General features: G+C 38.3%; 1 long non-coding RNA gene across 1 annotated transcript in view; it reads left to right on the top strand.

Annotated features, from left to right (window-relative positions):
* The window catches only part of LOC125787359 (uncharacterized), a 759,343-nt gene that overhangs the window by 70,618 nt on the left and 666,562 nt on the right, over nt 1–22,163 (top strand). The gene's annotated exons all lie outside the window — the stretch shown is intronic.

Below are 22,163 nucleotides of genomic sequence, written 5' to 3'. Positions count from 1 at the left end.
ACACCTTAGCAACCGCTTAGCATCCACCACGGACACCATAGCAACCACCGGGCAACACCTTTGCAATCACCCTAGCAACCACTTAGCAACCACGGACACCATAGCAACCACCGGGCACCATCCTATCAACAACCTAGCAATCACCATGGATACCATAGCAACACCTTAGCAACAACCCAGCAACACCTTAACAACCACCTAGCAACCACTTAGGAACTACAAAGCAACCAACACAGATACCATAGCAACACTATAGCAAGCACCTTGCAACAATGTAGCAACACCATAGCAACCACCACAGATGCCGTAGCAATACCTTAACAACCACTTAGAAACACCTTAGAAACCACCATGGACACCATAGCAACCACCAAGCAACCACTTGGCAACACCATAGCAACCACCCCAGGCACCATAGGAGCATCATAGCATCCGCCTTGCAACAATGTAGCAACACCATAGCAACTACCACAGACACCACAGCAACCACCGAGCAAAACCTTAGCAACACCTTAGCAACCACCAAAAACACTATAGCAACCACTTAGCAACATCATAGCAACCACCACATACATCATATCAATCACCTAGCAACACCATAGCAACCACCACAGATACCATAGCAACACTTTAGCAACCACCTAGCTACTGCTTAGCAACACCTTAGCAAACGGTACAATCGGTGTCACTGCTGGACAGAGAACTGAATCAGAGTCCACCAACAGCATCCTGTGGGCATCTTCCTGTGACCATTGATGAAGGAATAGAAGATGAGCAACTCCCAGATACTAGTCACACAAAACCACTAGATGTAATAATTCAGCTTTTTCCATTATTTGTCACCTGTCTGTACCTGTGTACGAGTGTGATGGTGTGTCCTGTGTAAGTCTTGGGATTGTATCTGGATAAGGCCAAGCCACGTAAAATGCAAGTGTGAACACACCCGAGGTGTTTTTAAAACCGATACAAATCCGATCTCTCAGACCGACTTCATATTTACCTCCCAGTACCAGCAAAGCACCAGTAATGATGAGTAAATTTGAATATTTTATCCTATACAGCAATTGAATTGTAATCCGACTAACCGGATATACCTTTCAAGACCCAGTGTGAATGTAAGCGGCTGAAACCTTTTCAGAATACAATCCAGATACTATATTTAGGAGTAAACAGGGTGTAAAGTGTGTGTAGACGTGTGAGAGAGAGCAGTAGTGGTGTGTATGTTTGGGTCGGGGTAAATTCCAGTGCAGTAGACGCAGTATTTAATCGCCTCTCCGCTCTAGAGACTTTACATCCACGACAGTACATTCCAGGACCGCATATCAAACCCGTCAATCACACAAACTTCTCCAGCTGCTCTCACGGGATCCAGCCTCCACCAACGTTTCGGAGCTCTAATTAGGACGGATGAATGGGATGATCACAACGCATTAAAAATTAATGGAGGACGTTTGCACTTGCTGAAAAAGAAAACAAAGAGCATTTTTTTTCAAGAACAGTTTTGTTTGCCTAGATACTGATTATGCTGTCAATGTCATACAATAAATGAAACAGAGGAATGTTGAAGAGGCCGCCGGCTTCTGGGACAGATGTGGAAGCGGGGGTCGTGCTCCAATCGGATGCTGGAAGAACATAAAAGCTTGTCTGTTCTGTTGTAAAATGTCGCTATTGGTGTTAAAATCAGATTAACCAACTTTTTAAAGTCTAAAAACTGGACAAATTATTCATTGAACCAGAGTAAATGTGGAAGTAGCAAGTGCAGTTGCATTCTCCGTCCACAAATGCATTTATTTTTACTCTTTTGTACTGTTGCAAGGTTGACCAAGCTTTAGAGAACAGTATCAAGAACCTATTGAGAACTTAAAAATAGATTAGTTTTGATTGACTAAATGGGTGTTTTAACTTTGGAAGCCTTCAAAAAGTCTTGAAAACCACTTTCTTTTAGGTGGAAGTGGAAGTCAAATATTGAATTTTGGACCCAACCAGATCCAACTGATTTCTTACTTCAGAATCCTTGATTGGCTAAATGATGGGATGTTTTAGATAGATAGATAGATAGATAGATAGATAGATAGATAGATGGATAGATAGATAGATAGATAGATAGATAGATAGATAGATAGATAGATAGATAGATAGATAGATAGATACTTTATTGATCCCCGGGGGGGAAATTCTTGAAAGCAATGCGTTGGCTGGGAATAATCAATAAAGTATCTATCTATCTATCTATCTATCTATCTATCTATCTATCTATCTATCTATCTATCTATCTATCTATCTATCTATCTATCTATCTATCTATCTATCTATCTATCTATCTATCTATCTATCTATCTATCTATCTATCTATCTATCTATCTATCTATCTATCTAAAACATCCCAATCAAGGATTCTGAAGTAAGAAATCAGTTGGATCTGGTTGGGTCCAAAATTCAATATTTGACTTCCACTTCCACCTAAAAGAAAGTGAGCTTTGAGTATTCAATGGAAGTCTAGTCTCCAGAAGAAAGGATGAAGACCACAATAAGAACATGAGTTAACATGTTAATAGATAGATACTTTATTGATCCCCGGGGGGAAATTCTTGAAAGCAATGCGTTGGCTGGGAATAATTTCCCCCCGGGGATCAATAAAGTATCTATCTATCTATCTATCTATCTATCTATCTATCTATCTATCTATCTATCTATCTATCTATCTATCTATCTATCTATCTATCTATCTATCTATCTATCTATCTATCTATCTATCTATCTATCTATCTATCTATCTATCTATCTAAAACATCCCAATCAAGGATTCTGAAGTAAGAAATCAGTTGGATCTGGTTGGGTCCAAAATTCAATATTTGACTTCCACTTCCACCTAAAAGAAAGTGAGCTTTGAGTATTCAATGGAAGTCTAGTCTCCAGAAGAAAGGATGAAGACCACAATAAGAACATGAGTTTTGATCCAAGCCTAAACCACCACATCCAGATCCAACTGATTCAGAAAGTCCCTGGTTGGCTAAATAAGATGTTGTAGCTTTGAGTTTTGAATTGAGGCCTGCAGAAAGGCAGATCTTCAGAATTAAGGATGAAGGCCACTGTCCTTGGAACAATAGAAACAATAAAATCCTAATAGTTACAAGAGTTAGGATCCAACCATAAATCACCTCAAACCAATACAAACTGATTTCTTACTTTAGAAAGTCCTTGATTGGCTAATTGATGGGATATTTTAGCTTTGGGTTTTGAATGGAAGACCTGAAATATCTCCATAAGAAGGGAGCAAGGCGACTGTCCTTGAGACAATAGAAAAAATAAAATCCCAATAGTTACAAGAGTATGGATCCAACCTTAAACCACCCCAACCAGATCTAACTGATTTCTTACTTCAGAAGTTCCTGATTGGCTGAATAGAAAGTTTTAGTTTTGGGTTTTGAATGGAAGTCTGCGGAAATGCAGATCTCCAGAAGTAAGGATGAAGACCACTGTCCTTGGCACAATGGAAACCATAAAATCCCAATAGTTACAAGAGTATGGTTCCAACTCCAATCCACCCCAAACCAGATCCAACTGATTTCCTAATTCAGAAGTCCTTGATTGACTTGATAGGTTATTTAGCTTTGAGTTTTGAATGGAAGCCTGTTCACACCTGGCATTAACATACATCCTAGGTAATCCGTGGCCAGCCCAAAGTAAAGATGTGAACAGGCTACAGAGTTGAAATAGAATCATCAAGAAGCATCAAAACTATGAACGAACACATGTGGAGTTTTATGTACTTAACAAAAAATGAGCTGGCCTCCACAGTCACCGGACCTGAACCCAATCCAGAGCTGAGGTTTGGGGTGAGCTGGACCACAGAGTGAAGAATGCAAAGGAGCAACAAGTGCTAAAAAACACCTCTGGGAACTCCTTTTCTTTAAGACTGTTGGAAAACCTTTAATTTCAGGTGGCCACCTCTTGAAGCTCATTGAGAGAATGATGCCAAGAGTGTGCAAAGCACTAATCAGAGCAAAGGGTGGCTATTTTGAAGAAACTAGAATATAAACATGTTTTTTTTTGTTAAGTATAAAACTCCACATGTGTTCATTCATAGTTTTGATGCCTTCATTGAGAATCTATAATGGAAATAGTCATGAAAATAAAGAAAACGCATTGAAAAAGAGAAGTTGTGTCCAAACTTTTGGCCTGTACTGTATATCGAAATCGAACCCTATTTCAAGCGAAGGCAAAGGAGGCAAATTTGGCATTTTGGCAATCATTTGGCATCATCATTTGTTCACCCAATATGCGTGTTAGTGCCTGATGTGAACATGTGTGTTGCAAAGCATGTCCAACCTGTCGACTAATCAACGCAATTAATGGGTACAGCATGGACCGGTCAATAGAAACAAATGCTTGTTATTAAGACTACTCAACAAATTACTCCTAAAACAAGCCTCCCATGGTTTGGCAAAAAAAATAAAATTACAGCCAAACTAAACAGCAATCCGGTCCAAAAGGCACTGTCCACTTTTCCGCTCTGTGGGGAAGCACGCGGTCATCTTCCAACATCCTGATTTTCAGAAAATTGCTATAATTAAGAATTAGACTCGCCTATGAAGAAACGTTACTTGTACTCAGTACTGCATTGTAATAAAGGTTCCAGAACTGACGGTACGCTTGACGCATTTTTCTTCAGCATCATTAATTAATTAACACTCTCTGGCTGCCGGCCCGTCCCGGACTCGCTCCCTCAGCAGTGCTGGACTCTAATAGAGCTTTCATTCACTCGGGCTGGGTCTGACCTTGCTCTGTGCTGGGGCTGACTTTGATTGATCCGAGTTTGGCTCACTGAGAAGATTGAGTGGATCTCTCTCCCTCTCTCTCTCTCTCTCTCTCTCTCTCTCTCTCTCTTTTTCTCTCTTGCTCTTGTCCCTGCTCTTGATATCTTTTTAAGGTGCCATGCTCTCTCTTACTCTTGCACTACACACTGTAAGCCCGGATAAGTTGAATTTAGTTAAAAAATTTGAGGAAACCGGTTGCCTTATAAAAAGTGAAGTAATAAGAAATGAAAACTTGAGTTAGCATCAATTAAAACATCAAGTTATTACAACTTAAAGGGGAAGTTGATTTAACTTTTTTTTTGGTTATACTGTAAGACCGGATAAGTTGAATTTACTTTGAAATTCTGAGGAAACCGGTTGCCTTTAAAAGTTAAATTATGGATAATAAAAACTTAAATTAGCATAAGTTAGAACATCAAGTTATTACAACTAAAGAGGAAGTTGATTTAACTTTTTTTTATTTTTGTTATACTGTAGAACTGGATAAGTTGAGTTTACTTAACTTTTTTAAGCCAGCCGGTTTGCTCAATTTTTTTAAGTAATATGAAATGAAAACTTGAGTTAGCATAAATTAAAACATCAAGTTAATACAACTAAAGGGGAAGTTGATTTAACGTTTTTATTTTTTGTTATACTGTAAGACCGGATAAGTTGAGTTTACTTAACTTTTCTAAGGCAGCCGGTTTGCTATTTTTTTTTAAGTAATGGGAAAAGAAAACTTGAGTTAGCATAAATTAAAACATCAAGTTGTTACAACTAAAGGGGAAGCTTATTTATTTCTAAGGTAGCCCAGGGGGAATCACTACACACTGATGGTGAGTGTTAGTCAGAAACTGTTGGACACACCCAGTATGCAAATAGATTGTGACAGAAGCCAATAGAAATGAAGCTGTTAAAGGCAACAGACTAAACTCAGTTATTATAAGTTGGTTCAACTCAAATATCTCAGTTTGAATGTATTATGTGCCCACAAATGTTCAACTAACTCAAAATAGTTGAGTATTGTTTAGAAATATCCGATTTTATGTAAAACAGACTTTGTTCAAACACCATTTATAGGGTTTGGTTTCAGAACAGGATGTTACTAAATGTATCTTATCTCTCTCTCTGTTTCTGTTTCTCTATTGGCTCTCTCTCTTTCCCATATATATATATATATATATATATATATATATATATATATATATATATATATATATATATATATCATCTCTCTATATCTGTATTGGTTCTGAATCCTCCTCTCTGTAGGATGACCCTGCAGTGTCAGCTCTGACCCGGCTCTGTCCCGAGCTGATACGGAGCTTCAGCGTTCTGAGCGGTGATGAATCTCTCTGAGCTGCAGCGTGTCCTGCTCGAAGCTGGGGGTCCGCGGGGGGCTGCAGGAAGCCCAATCTCTCATTACGGGGGTCTGGAAGCAGTAGAAACTGATCTATGAGGGGTTATATTTATATTTTTACTAGTTTTACTCTTTCCTGTTTTTCTTTCTGTAGTTCCATCCTTCTTTCATTTCCTTTTTCACCTTTTTTGTGTGTTTGTGTTTGGATTTTTTTTATTTTATTTATTTGAATAATTTAACACTCAAAATGTGAGCAAAATGTGAAAGGTTTGGACAGCTAAAGTGGTTAATATGGTGTTGCAAAGTGTGTTTTTTTAAGTGGTTGCTAGGTGGTCACTGTGGTATCCCAGATGGCGACTATGGTGCAATTAAGTGGTTCCTAGGTGATTGCTATGGATTCCTAGGTTGTTCTAATAGTGTTGCTAAATGGTTTTCAGGCTGTTTCTATGATATTTCTAGGTGGCTACTTTGGTATGCAGTTTTAAGGCCTTACTAAGTTATTACTATGACACTGCTAGATCGTTTCTATGATGCTGCTTGATGGTTAGTTTGATGCTGCTTAATGATTGCTGCGGTAACCAAAGTGGTTGTTATGGTATATAGTAGCTGGTGCTTACTAAGATGCTAAACTGATAACTGTATAGCATTTTCGTTCTCTAGTTTATATGAAAAGTTCATATTCATAAAGTTTTAAGAGTTCGGAAATCAATATTTGGTGGAATAACCTTGGTTGGTTTTTAATCACAGTTTTCATGCATCTTGTTCTCATGTTCCCCTCTCTCCACCAGTCTTATACACTGCTTTTGGATAACTTCATGCTACTCACTCCTGGTGCAAAAATTCAAGCAGTTCAGCTTGGTTTGATGGCTTGTGATCATCCATCTTCCTCTTGATTATATTCCAGAGGTTTTCAATTTGGTAAAATCAAAGAAACTCATTGTTTTTAAGTAGTCTTTTATTTTTTTTCAGAGCCAGATATTTTGCCTACATAAAATAAAAAAGAAAACTCATTAAATTCATCTATTGTATTGTAGAATTGCAAAAGAATAGCAAAAAATATTAGTTAAATTAACTTACAGTGCATTAATATTCCACAGTAAGGTGTTATGTGGGAATACACATATAGACCTGTGTGTGTGTGTGTGTGTGTGTGTGTGTTTGTGAGTGTGTGTTTTTGAGTGTGTGCATGTCTATAGTATAGTCTCCAGTAAAAGACTGAGGGTGTAGTAGTGTTCCCCAGGGCTGTAGAGGGCGCTGCAGTAAAATGAGAATGGCTCTTTGTGATTGTGTGTGTGTGTGTGTGTGTGTGTTAGCTGTGTTCTCGGGTGGTGGCAGTTATGCTCTGAGGATGTACCCTGACGTTTTCACCTGTCTCTGCCACACAATCTATATTTGAAGACAGTTTGTGCACTGCTCCCTAGTGGCCGGAGTCCGCCACTGCCACTGCCCCTGCCCGTGCCACTGCCACTGCCTCTCAGAGGTGGAAAAACTATTACCATGCCAGGCGTGCCTCGACTCTGCTTATAGGGGAGAATTTAAAGGGCAATAAAACAGCAGGGAATGTGCCTGCTTGTTTTTGTTTTTGGCGATATATGTGGTGATATTAAACAATGAGCAAGTCTCACGATAGAGATCCAGACCGATCGAGAGCTGAGTCAGCGCCTTCGAGTCAGCCAAGCAATTAAAACCTGAGGAAAACAGCAAAACAACTATAATCAGGCATTTAAATGGCTTTTTAAGGTGTAAATATAGGCGTTTTTCTGGGATTAAAAGCGTGATTCCGGCTGTAACTGGAAATATCTGTGCAAAACTGTGGTGCACAGCTTTGGACAGGTTGGCTGCCGCTGCTAAAAAGCACTCACGTTTACGCCCCCTCCCCCTCGCGCCCCCCCTCCACCTTGGGCTCCCCCTCCCCCTCTCAGACTCCCAATCAGAACACTGTATATCTTTTTCTTGTGTCAAGAATCAAAGCGATCTAAAGCGCTGCCACTATGAGCGGGAGGTCGCCGGTTCGAACCACTGCTCACGCAGCTTCGCCATCAAGCTGTCGGCGCTCAGAGGGAGCAAAATTGGCCCTGCTCCCTACGGGTGGGTAGATGGCGCTCTCTCCCCACATCACTCCTAGGGTGATGTCTGCAGCACAGGGCATCTGTGAGCTGATGTACTGGAACCAAGTCGCTGTGATGCTGCTCGGCAATGCTGCATCAGCAGCAGCTCAAAAAGAAGCGGTGGCTGACTTCACATGTATCAAAGGAGGCATGTGTTAGTCTTCACCCTTCTGGTGTGTTGGGGCATCACTAGTGATAGGGGGAGTCCTAACGAGTGGGTTGTGTAATTGGCTGTGTAAATTGGGGAGAAAATTGAATAAATTCGAAAAAAAAAAAGAATCAAAGCTTTGTTTTTATTGCCTTAGGTATGTCCTGCGCATATCACAACGACGATGCTTAAACGATGAATCGTGCAGCCGTAATGAGCATTATCCTGCTGAAAAAAAAAATGCCACCTGGAATCCCTGACTATGGACACACTATAGATGATACAGTTCCAGTCTTGAACGTATAAGCATATTAGCCAGAGCTTAAACTCACTCACAAGATCATACCTCACAACTTATAACTTATAAGTGTGGGTATTTTCCAAGCTGTTCTCTGAGGTAATACTTGACGATTCATTTTTATACATACATACCTACATAATCTCATGATGTTTGGCACTGCAGATGAATCATAATCTTGTTCCAGTTCTAACTTTAAATACTGTCTATATTACTGTATTAATATTCCGTAAAATCATATTTTGGGAACTTATATAAGACCTCTTCTATGAAGAAGGTTTACTCCCCCACCCCTGTCTCCTGTCCCCTGTCCCCTGTCTGAGGAAGGTCTAGATGCTTGTCTGCTCTGCATCTTGAAGGCTGGTGGCTCAGGCTGAGCTGTATTTGAGCTCTAGATATGGATCAGGCTTTGAGCATTTGGTATTTGTAGGGATGGGCAGGTGCATTTCTGGATTTGTAGGCCGGTATCAGGGTTTGCATGCTCTGTACCAACTTTACTTATTTTATGATATTCTACTGATTTAGTTCTAGTGTTGGATGAAAGAAAAAAACAAGTATTTTTTTCGTTACAGTATCTTGTTAATAGATTTAACTTAAATAATGTAACAAAATATTAACTTATGTATCTTCTCTGGGCAGCTACAGTAAGTACTGCAATTAAGTGACTATGCACTGGGAAAAGAGCTAGGAAAATGTTATGGTGCTGCCACTATAATCGGGCTTGCCATCAGCAGCCAGAGCCCTGAGAGAGCACAATGGGCCTTGCTCTCTCTCTCTCTCTGGGTGGGTAGATGGCGTTCTTTCCCCTCATCACTCCAAAGGGTGATGTCGATCAGCACAAGGCTGCACCTGTGAGCTGATGTATCGGAACCGAGTCGCTGCGCTTTCCTCCGAGCGTTAGCGCTGTGATGCTATTCGACAATGCTTCATCAGCAGCAGAAGTTAAAAAGAGGAGGTGACTGACTTCGCATGTGTCGGAGGAGGCATGTGCTAGTCTGAGTGCTTTTTTTAATCTTTTATCTTTTTGACTACTGATAAACTGAGCCAATCACAGAGCTTATTTTCAGCTCCCCTAATACTGCCCAACCAATCACAGCTGCTGCAAACTGTCAGCAAATATATGGTCATCCTGTTAAATATAGATGTTTAAACTCCTGCTCATTGCAGGGAAAATGATAACTTCTAAAATAATGGGAAATATTTGCCAATCAAATTTTTAAATTAAATGTTCTCTGTTGGAAGCCACTTTAAGGAGGATTTTAAATGCAGGCTTCTTTCGTCTTTTCGGTATTCGGTCAGGTGGCAAGATGGCGTCACAAAATCGGTTCTGGGCCACAGAGGAAAGAATGGTAGGATTGGTAGGAAAAGGGAGGTACTTTTGAGGGTTTTGGATGCAGCCTATCCTGGTGAAAAAAAAAAAATATATATATATATACTTAATTGTACTTAAAACATATTGAGAAATGTCTAAGTATGCTGTTAATATACAAACAGATTTATGTATTTACCTAAATATATTAAAACTACATTAATGTTATGCTTTCATCAAATGTTTGAAAGTACAATATAGTGTATTTAAAAAAAATAGACTATTATGAAGTACATTTTTAGTTTAATGTAATTCAACATACTTCTAAAATACTTATTGTGATACAGTTGTACTACTTATTGAATGTATCTTACTTTTACTGTGTGACCAAATTTAAAATATAGGGGTTACATACTTACATACATGAAGTAGTATGTTTAAATGTTACTTAAGTATATTTAAAATAGTTCCATTTTAGTACAGTTAAGCTCACTTAGCACAGTTTAAGGAAGACTTTTCGTACTATTTGTATACAATTAAAGTATAATAAGTACAAAAAAAGCTGATCCATTTTGGCGCTCTTTAAACATACTGATTAATAATAATGTGGCTAAAAAGTACACTTTAGTGCACTATAGCATAATAATGCTTAGTTTATTTTAATCTACCTTTTTTCACTAGGGTAGGTCTTCAGTTCCCACCCAATTGTAAGAACTTATTGGTCTTTTTCTGTTAAGATTCCACACCAAACTAAAACCCTGATTGGACCATTCTTGCATCTACATTTTGCCAACCAAAATGGCAGAAACTGAAAAATAAGACGCCCTACCAAGGGCACTAGTACATTTTGTGCTCTGTACCTTCAGTAGACAGTGTTTCGCTGCCCATTACAGCGCAGTGTCCTGAGTGAAGTGTCTCTGGGTATAAACGTAGGCAGCGTTCTGAAAGGTTCGGCTGTGGGCGAATACAAATTGGACCTGAAAAAATAAAAAAGAAGTGTTTATCTTTACTTTAGGTTGTGCTGCTTTGCATTGCAGAGGCGGATGCTGGGGAAGCGAGACGGCCGCTAAGTGGACCCCTGGGAGAGACGGGGGGGGTGTTTAGGCGTAGAACAGTTCTCTCGTTTTCTTATGAAACCTCTTCACAATCTCACTCGTCCTAACCCTGTTCCTGTCTCTCGCTCTCTACGCTTTCACTCTCTTTCTGATCTTATGGACAAGTCTCACTTCATTCTATGGACTCTCCCTCTTTTACACACTCAAGAGCGACCACAAGCCAAAAGTATTGAATATCAAGTAACTAACATGTTTGGAAACCAATGACATCAGTCACAATAGGCTAGCAAGCTATCAGGCTACAACTAGCACCACCTTCTTCTTCCGGGGTAGGAGAGGCATTTGGGGGGCCCAAGCAAAATAGACCCCACCATAGGCCATCACTTTTCCCACTACGCAGTGCACAGAACTGAATTCAGACAGAGTACAGCTAAAAATATAACCATATAAAATCTTAGTTAAGTCAAATAAACTTAAGATGAGTGAGGACATGTAAAGTTCATCATCAAATATTGCCAAATATTACTGTAAGGATGGGTTTATCCGTTCTACTGTTAAAGACAAACAGTAGAGTGAAGAGCTGGTCTGCTTGAATACTGCTGAACATGTTCCAGTCTGGTTATATTCTGGAAGATTCACCGATAACAGTGTTGTTGTTTTTTTTTTTTTACTTTCCTGCATTGACTGTGACAGAATTTAAATGGCCTCTCACACAGTTTGTCGTTGCATTCGACTCATGGCCAGTCTTTGTCCGGGGGCTCAGGCAATTGCTGGATGCTTTGTGTATCATCTGTGGTTCACGTATTAGAGTTTGAGAACCAGAAGAGGACTAGAAATCTTTACGCTTTTTCTAATTTCCTGTAATTTTGTGTAATAAGATGTTGAGAACGCTAAGAACGTTTACTCCCTCTCATCTACATACCGTTTCCGAAATACGAATACGAATACAAATAAGTTTTTCTTACGGCTCTGACAAACTTAAGGCTGATTAATGAAACATTACCTGAGGATGTGTTTTCATTGGACAGACAGACAGGCAGAAACAGGCAGAGAGAGAGAAAGAGCAGAATATCAAAGACGCCGAAGGAATCATGGACGCTTTCTGTTTGCCTCTCAGTGTTGACGTAACGGGTTATCTCCCGAACCCAATTAGCCACTGCAGGCTCTATTGACCCGGGCCTTTGTCGGGGTGTCCAGCCGCGGCGGTGTGTCCTGAACCCCCGATGCCCCCCCTTCAGTTTGCCAGGGGAGGCATCAATGTGACAGAGGCTGATAACATACAAGCCCCGGGGTGGCCGTTCTGCCCAGCTGGCGCGGCTCTGGGGTCCGCGGGCATGTTTTCATGGCGAGACCGGCGTGTCTGACTGGATTGAAAAGCAGCAGACAGGGGCGGCGTTTGTTTCATCCGTGGGCTTTGGGTGACAAGAAGCGAGAGATGAGAGAAAGGATGGCTTGGAGGTGTTTGTGTACCTCGAGTGCTATCATGGCTGTGAGAGGAGGGAGATATCTGTTGGGGACGGCGTTGAGCTCGGGCTTGTGGTTGTAGGGTCTGGTGTAGGATCAGTTCTGTTTAAGCCTCCTGTTATGTTCTGGGTCAATTTGACCCGTTGTAAAGTTTGAAGACGTAGGAAAAATAGTTCAAAGTATTTTTTTTTTTTCAGTTTGAAACTTATTCTGGTTGCCTTAATTAGTGTAATCAACATATATTAAGAAAATGGTTCATCTCACATATTTGCAACCACAAAACTGAACAAAATTGCAATGTTATGTTTCAATGTTATGTAAAACTACTGTTTTATGTGTTGGTCTTTTAAAAGTAATAAAGTAGTGACGTGAAAACGAGTGAACTATCCTAATTAAACCATTACCATTCTTATGTTAGAGGTAAGGAACACCATTTCTCTAAATATTAATAGAATAATGAGCAATGGAGTTAGTAAAAAAAATATTCACACTGCTTGTAAGGATTTTTTTGGGTGTTAGATATATTTTGGATAATTAAACAAGAACTGCGTCGAATTCACCCCGAAACACCATTGCTGTTCCTGACAAATTAACATAATAGGAGGGTTAAGCATAAGCTATATTCACTTTTAACTAGTGCTGCCAATGTTAACGTGTTAATGTATGCATTTAATTGCATTCACGTTTTTTAAATGCAAAAAAATCAGGTCATCATTTATGGCCACAACAAAGCTTGATGATGTTTTTGGCATTTTTTGGCGGATTTGGCATTTTTTTTTTTAGCATTTTTTGCATTTTTTTTACATTTAAATCTCAATTATTAAAGATTGACTATTCCAAATTTAAGTTAAAGTTAAACTCCTGAATACTCCTAAAGACAGAGCTCTTTAAAAAGCATTTACTCTCCTAACACCTTTTACACTACTTCTAACCTCATTTCCTTCTTCCCCTCTTTTCCTACTCTACTCCACTATTTCCCTTTGTCTTCCTGTAGTCCATGTCAAAAATGTTTTTTGCACCGAACTTCTATGTCCTCTATTGCTAATGTAATGTAAACTTAAAAGTTAGTAAAGACAATCAAAGGTTAAATAAAACTAGTATTCAAAGAAGTTCTTCTACTGGTTTATTTATCATCGTCTTAAAAAAAAAAAAAAAAAAAAAAACATCACACAGTTTATATATGTTGGTTTCATTTGTTTACTCTTGGCACTCAGCCTGCAAGATGCATCCCAACAACACACACACACACACACACACACGCACACACCTTTACCTCACAGATCGTCCTCGTTGTGTCCTTTAAAAAACATAGTAAAAACACACACACACTGAGAACGAGACGTGAAGCCGGGCTCTACGTTCCGATCCTCCAGCAGAGTGGAGTTTATTTACTGAGCTATTTAAAGAACTTCGCTCAACAACGACTGCCACCCTGATTTACTGCCAGTATGAATTACCGTCACCGTGGCGTGCAGTATAGTATAGTAGATGAGTGCTTAGAATCTGCAACAGAAAGTGAACATGCTCAACACACACATACACACACATACATACATGGGTTGGACAATGAAACTGAAACACCTGTCATTTTAGTGTGGGAGGTTTCATGGCTGAATTGGAGCAGCCTGGTGGCCAATCTTCATTAATTGCACATTATTGCACCAGTAAGAGCAGAGTGTGAAGGTTCAATTAGAAAAAGGTAAGAGCACACAACATTATGGGAGACATACCAGAGTTCAAAAGAGGACAAATTGTTGGTGCACGTCTTGCTGGAGCATCTGTGACCAAGACAGCAAGTCTTTGTGATGCATCAAGAGCCACGGTATCCAGGGTAATGTCAGCATACCACCAAGAAGGACCAACCACATCCAACAGGATTAACTGTGGACGCTGTAAGAGGAAGCTGTCTGAAAGGGATGTTCGGGTGCTAACCCGGATTGTATTAAAAAAACATAAAACCACGGCTGATCAAATCACGGCAGAATTCAATGTGCATCTCAACTCTCCTGTTTCCACCAGAACTGTCCGTCACCATAATTAATTATTGTGGTCTAAAACCAGGTGTTTCAGTTTCATTGTCCAACCCCTGTACATTCACAAGTAGCAAACAGGATAGATAGATAGATAGATAGATAGATAGATAGATAGATAGATAGATAGATAGATAGATAGATAGATAGATAGATAGATAGACAGAAAAAGTTGAGAATCACTTCCACAGTGCACCTCCTGGTGTGAGGGAAGCTGCTGATTAGCTGTAAGTGTGGATGATAGCAGTGTTGGGATGTTCCTCCTGAAACTAGCCCTAAAGCATGCCTGTAAACAAGACTACAACAGTAAACAACTGCAGTGGCTCTACAGACATACCATTAAAAATCCAAACACGAACTGCTGACACAGCACTCAGCCCCATACTGTAGTAAAACTGCACAAAACAACATGGAGTATAACTTACAGTGCTGTGAAAAAGTAGATTGCTTTTGTTTGTGCTTCTATTTGTCATAATTACATTTTGTTTCTGATTATCAAACAAACTACTGTATAAAATAAAACAAAGATAACTTGAGTTAATGCAAAAAGCACTTTTTAAATCATGATTTCATTTATTAAGAAATGAAAAAAGCAATCCAAACCAACCTGGCCCTATGTGTAAAAGTAGTTGCCTCCATGAATGGAATGTGATTCAACTATTCACTGATGTTCTAATTTTTTGAGATGCACTAGTATACAGCTCTTAAAGTTAAAAGTTGCTTTGATTTCACCAAATTGAAAGCCTCTGGAATATAATTAAGAGGAAGATGGATGATCACAAGCCATCAAACCAAACTGAACTGCTTGAATTTTTGCAGCATAAAGTTATCCAAAAGCAGTGTGTAAGACTGGTGGTGGAGGAGAACATGCCAAGATGCATTAAACAATTGTAATAAAAAACCCCACCAGGGTTACTCCACCAAATATTGATTTCTGAACTCTTAAAACTGACTTTATGAATATGAACTTGCTTTCTTTGCATTATTTGAGGTCTTAAAACTCAGTCATTTCTCATTTTCTGCAAATAAATGCCCTAAATGACAATATTTTTATTTGGAATTTGGGAGAAATGGTGTCTGTAGTTTATAGAATAAAACATATAAAATAAGACAAAGATGACTCGAGTTAATACAAAAAGCACTTTTTAAATGATGATTTCATTTATTAAGAAATGAAAAAAGCAATCCAAACCAACCTGGCCCTATGTGAAAAAGTAGTTGCCTCCATGAATTAACTGTGATTCAAAAATCCAAGAACAGATGACAGAAAGTCGGTTGAAGTCATCAACATCTATCTATCAGTCTGAAAAAGGTTATAAAGTCACTTTACAGGCTTTGGAACTCCGGCGAACCACAGTTCACAACTGGAGAAAACATGAAACACTGGTGAACCTTCCCAAGAGAAGAAATTACTCCAAAAAGGGCATGGACAACTCATCCAGGAGGTCAGGAAAGAACCCAGATCAACATGTAAAGAACTGCAGGCATCACCCACCTTAAGGTTATTGTCCCTTGATTTCCAAATGAAATGTAAAATTTACTGATGATCAGTGATGGTTTGGAGAGTGATGTCTGTCATCTGCTGGTGTTGATCCACTGTGTTTTATCAAGTCTAAAGTCAGTGCAGTTTTGTTTTCCTGGAAAATCTTACAGCACTTCATGCTTCCCACTGCTACTGACAACTTTTATAGAGATGCAGATTTCATTTTCCAGCAGGAATTGGCACACTGCCCACACTGCCAAAAGTACCAAAATGGTCTTATATAATATTCAAATTATCTGATACACTGATTTTTGGGTTTTCATGGGCTTTTAGCCATAATCACCAACAATAATTTAACAATAAATCAAATCTTAAAATAAATCACTCTGTGTGTAATACATCTATATATTATACAAGTTTCACATTTTCAACTGAACTACTAAAATAAAGTAACTTTTCACTGATGTTCTAATTTTTTGAGATGCACTAGTATACAGCTCTTAAAGTTAAAAGTTGCTTTGATTTTACCAAATTGAAAAGCTCTGGAGTATAATCAAGAGGAAGATGGATGATCACAAGCCATCAAACCAAACTGGACTGCTTGAATTTTTGCACCAGGAGTGAGTAGCATAAAGTTATCCAAAAGCAGTGTGTAAGACTGGTGGAGGAGAATATGATGCCAAGATGCATTAAAAAAATGTGATTAAAAACCAGGGTCATTCCACCAAATATTGATTTCTGAACTCTGAACTTACTTTATGAATATGAACTTGTTTATAAACTGTGCATTATTTGAGGTCTTTTTTTTCAGTCATTTCTCATTTTCTGCAAATAAATGCTCTAAATGATGATATTTTTATTTGGAATTTGGGAGAAATGTTTTCAGTAGTTTCTAGAATAAAACAGCAATGTTCTCAAACATAAACCTATGAATAGCAAAATCAGAGAAACTGATTCAGTTACACATAGTATATGGTGATGTTGTTCAGTTTGTGACATAACCTGAATCCAGTGTTGGGAAGTAACGGATTACATGTAACGGCGTTACGTAATCAGATTACAAATTATAAGTAACTGTAATCCGTTACAGTTACTGCTTCAGTAAGTGGTAATCAGATTACAGTTACTCTGCTAAAATTAAAGGATTACATTGCGGTACTTTCCTATTTTTGCTCTTCCAACACTGACAAAACGCAAATAACATTTTGCGGTGAAATCGCTCTGATATGACAGGGAACTCTCTGCCCCTCCTCCCGTCTCGCTGCACACACACACACAGGGAGGAGGGGCAGACAGCGGCTCCGCACACACAACGAGACGAAATTAACTGACATTTAGGTCAACGAATAAAAACGAGACGAAAATGTTTGGCAGGGACGAAATCCAATCAGAACTGATTTAGTTCTGTGAAAGGTAGTGACCAGTTCGGAAGAGATCCAATCACTGCTACTTTAGCGAAGGTGGAGAGGCGGGACAAGCGGGGTACTCATCCAATCAGTACCTGTTTTTCCTGCAGTAGCGCTGCGCGCTCAGTTACAAACCCGGGAATTAACCTGTCGATACTTACGGAGCTCGACTGGAAGTGAACTCGACAGTGTTCAGCAGAGAGAGAGAGGGCCGATATATTTCTCCTTTGACGTCGCAAAAAACAAGATAACGTGTAAACCGCGTGGAGCGACTCCATCTCCGGTAAAAACACCACTAATCTTTCAGCTTCTGCAGACCAGAGTCACACAGATCTCCATGCAGAGATCCGCGTTTTAATACTGATGTTATTTCATGAGCTGATGGTGTGTTTAACTCGGCAGTGCACTAAAACACAGAACTGATACAGAACCCACTCATTAAGATCAGATCATCTGCTTAGTCTCACAGTGGGAAAGATATAGCTAGTGTTAAAGCAGGAACAGGTCAGAAAGAAACTCAATAATATATCCAAAATAAAACAATAAAATAAGTCAATCTATGAACCCAAAAGTCTGTGTAAAGTTCCTTACAGCACTTTCTCATAAGTTTCTCACTTTAACTCATGAAGTCTCTCAGTACATCCTGAGAGCATCTCTACAGCACAGTGTGTGAATGTTTGTTTTGATCTCATTTATAGACTGTAGCTCCAGTAGGTGTGCTGGGTTAGTGCTGGAGATAAAACTAGATCATTTAAAAGCTGTTTTTGCATCTACAGCTCTGTTTAAACTATAATTTAACTATTCAGTTGTTTTATGACCTGATTTCTAGAGCAAAATTTCTAAATGTAAAATATATATAGTCACACACCTATAATAATAATAATATACATTAAATCATATATAAATATATTTCACATTCAAACATTAACAATATTACTCAAGTGGTTATTAAACGTTTCATTTCGTATACGTGTAGAGTTAATAATTCAAGGGAACTGATGAAAAAGCATTTACATTTACACCCTTTACATTTTAGTCGACTAAATTTACTGTAATTTTAGTCGACTATATTCTTATGACATTAAGTTGACTAAAACTAAGTTGACTAAATTACTAAATTGTGACTAAAACTAAATGCTATTTTCGTCACAAAACTATGACTAAGACTAAATCAATATTTGTTGTCAAAATGAACACTGGTGGCAAACCTGCAAGTAGATAGCTTACAGTTGTTGTTACATTGTTTGGTTTTAAATTGTTTTATCATCAAGTTATAGAAGTGTTTCATAAAATTGTTTGATGAAATGGTTTCATAAGTATTTTTGTAGGGTGATTGAAAAGGCTGTTTTATTTGTTTAACTATTTGTTAACTGGAAAGAAAAATAAAAGAATAATATGATGTGGTTGCTACATTCATTCAGGCTTAAAAAATGACAATATTCAAATTCAAAGCGCTTACAATCGCCTACAAGGTGATGACAGTACAGGCTCCTTCCTACTTGCACTCACTCCTGAAGGCTTACGCTACCTCCCGGCCGCTGCGCTCCTCCAATGAACGTCGCCTCGCTTTGCCAAACACTCACACAAAGCAATCCAGACTGTTCTCATACAGAGTTCCCCAATGGTGGAACAAACTACCTTCCACTACCAGATCAGGAGAATCTCTCACTATCTTTAATAAACTCCTGAAGACAGAGCTCTTCAAAGAGTACTTACTCTCCTAAAACCTCTAACACACTAACTAATTCTAACCTCATCTCCTTCTTCCTCTTCTCTACTCCTCTATCCCACTATTTCCCTCTGACCTCCTTAAGGCCCTATCTATAGATGTTTTATTTTTAACTTCTATTATTTTTGTACTTAACCTCTTCTATTATTTGCACTTCAATATTGTAAGTCGCTTTGGACAAAAGCGTCTGCCAAATGTAATGTAATGTAATGTAAAAGTAATCCAAAGTAATCAGATTACGTTACTCACTTGAAGTAATGTAACTGATTACGTTACAAATTACATTTTGAGTGATGTAATCAGTAATCTGTAAGGGATTACATTTTAAAAGTAACCTTCCCAACACTGCCTGAATCTACGTCAGTAGCTCGACTAATTTACTACACAAGCACAGCACCGATAATGAGCCCTGATTCCTGCCGTGTCTGTGATTATCCACAGTCGTAGTAAACTGAAGGCTATTTTCAGCACATATTTGCAGACTGACATGATGGGTAGTGGTGAGCGCACTGCCTGGGTGTTAATTAGCATGAATGTTTGTGTTTATGAGCCACTCGATTCAAGCGCGCTTCTGAGTGCTCTCAGGTTAATCGCAGCAATCTACTGCCGGCGCTCGGGCTGCAGTAAGTGTAGTGCAATCTGTCAGCGGTTTAAAAAAAAGTGACAGAGTATTTTCTGTACATAACGTTAATAGAGCATTAGATAAAACGATAAAAGGAAAAACGGCAATGATATGAAAGCGTTAGAGAAAGTTCTACCAGGAGACTTTGGTGCTACAGCACTTTATTTTCTGACCAATCACAAGCTTGCATGTGTTTTTAAAATAATGTGACTTTTTAGTGAGTTTAAAAGAGACTAACATGGTTCGTTTTCACACTTGGCAGGTGTGAAAACAGTATTTATTTATTTCTAAATGTTACAATTAACATTCTAAGAACATTCAATTAATCAAGATACAGCTCTGGAAAAAAAATTGATCCAATTAAAAATCATTAGTTTCTTTGATTTTTCCAAATTGAAAACCTCTGGAATATAATCAAGAGGAAGATGGATGATCACAAGCCATCAAACCTGAAGCTAAGATGCTTGAATTTGTTGAAATTGCACCAGGAGTAAAGGCATAAAGTTATCCAAAAGCAGTGTGTAAGACTGGTGGAAGAGAACATGATGCCAAGATGCATGAAAACTGTGATTAAAAACTAGAGTTACAGTATATATATATCCCACCAAATATTGATTTCTGAACTATAAATAATAAAACGTTATAAATATGAACTTGTTTTTTTTTGCATTCTTTGAGGTCTGCATTCTGAAAACTTTGCATCTTTTTTGTTATTTCAAAAAACAAAGTTGCCCATAGAATTTATATATTTATAGAATATATATGTTAATATAAATGTTAATTTTACTCAAACATATACCTATAAATAGCAAATTGTGTTGTAAATAAGCTGTATTTTTTATTTAATGCTTTTTTAATATTCTGGTCATTTCGCTGCAACATCACTTTTGTCAATGTTTTTATTTTTCTATTGTTTAAAATGTTAATTTTTACATTACAGAGAACATAACTAACAGTTCCAAAATGATGGTATTTATCTAGCTGGAAACATAATGTATGAAATGATTTTATAAACACTTTTTATTGTGTCACACATTTTTAAAACGTTCCTAGAACATGATTTCTGTAACGTTACAGGCTAACCTTCCAGGAATCTTTCAAAAAGGCGATTTTTAGTTTACTACATAATTTGAACAGACAAACTGTCCCTTAGACCGTGTCAAAATTTCTTGATGAACGGACCAATAGAAACTCTTCAAAATTACCTGGAATAAACTCTTTTTACATTGACTTTCATTGAAAGTTTACAAGGTTTTTTCTCTCTCCTCTAAAGTTGCTGTTTTGGAGATGCTAGTTTTTCATTGGACAGCGACGATATGAACTTCCTATGTTTGAGCTAAACGGCTGTTCAGGTGCAGTTTAAACAGATTTATTACTCAGAAAATTTACTGCTACAGCTATAAACTATATATATATAAAACTAAAGGTGTCTCTGCTTGTGCTCTATACTGAATTGCACTGAAGTCTGCACTAATCCAGAACATAGGACCTTCTTCTGTATTTACTCTTTTGCTCCGCCCCAGAATGTGGTCACATGGTCTGTTTGTTGTGAAGCATTTTGTTGCACTTGCACTTGGATTTCCTGGTGTGAAACCAAACCAAACAAAGGAGATATGCCAATTCCCCAACCTATTAAACTTCTTAACTTGTCCGAATCATAGTATTGAATTTAAGGTGTGAAAACCTTCACTTAAACACTAATTTTGCTGCTTTTAGATGCTTATACTTATATATTTTTTTCCTAATTGTTTCATACTTGTCATAACAGAGAATATTACTAACATTTCCATAAGGATGGAATTTATCTAGCTGGGAACGTAATGTGAAAAAAGGATTTTATAAACCATTTTTATTATGTCAAGCTTTTTCATAATGTTCCTAGAAAACTAACTTTTCAGGAATCTTTCTCACAACTCACTATGTCTGAGTTTTCTGCTATTTCTGCTAAACGGCTGTTCAGGTGCAGTTTAACCTGATTTATTACCCAGACAATTTAATGCTACAGATATAAACTATATATATAGTTGCTCTGCTGGTGCTCTGCTGGTCCTGCACTAGTCCAGAACATAGGACCTTCTTGCTGTATTTACTTTTTTGCTCCGCCCCAGAATGTGGTCACATGGTTTGCTTGTTGTGAAGCATTTTGTTGCACTTGCACTTCCTGGTGTGAAACCAAACCAAACAAAGGAGATATTTCAATTTTCCAACCTATTGAACTTCTTAACTTATTCGAATCATAGTATTGAACTTTGCTGCTGCTTTTAGATGCTTATACTTTTTTATTTTATACTTGTTTTTCCCCTCCACCCTCCTCACTGCATCCACTGTGGTCCTACATGATTGCCCAGGGGGTTG

This window comes from Astyanax mexicanus, chromosome 24, assembly GCF_023375975.1.
Source record: "Astyanax mexicanus isolate ESR-SI-001 chromosome 24, AstMex3_surface, whole genome shotgun sequence".
Lineage (NCBI taxonomy): Eukaryota > Metazoa > Chordata > Actinopteri > Characiformes > Acestrorhamphidae > Astyanax > Astyanax mexicanus.
This window is presented reverse-complemented; position numbering and strand designations above follow the sequence as displayed.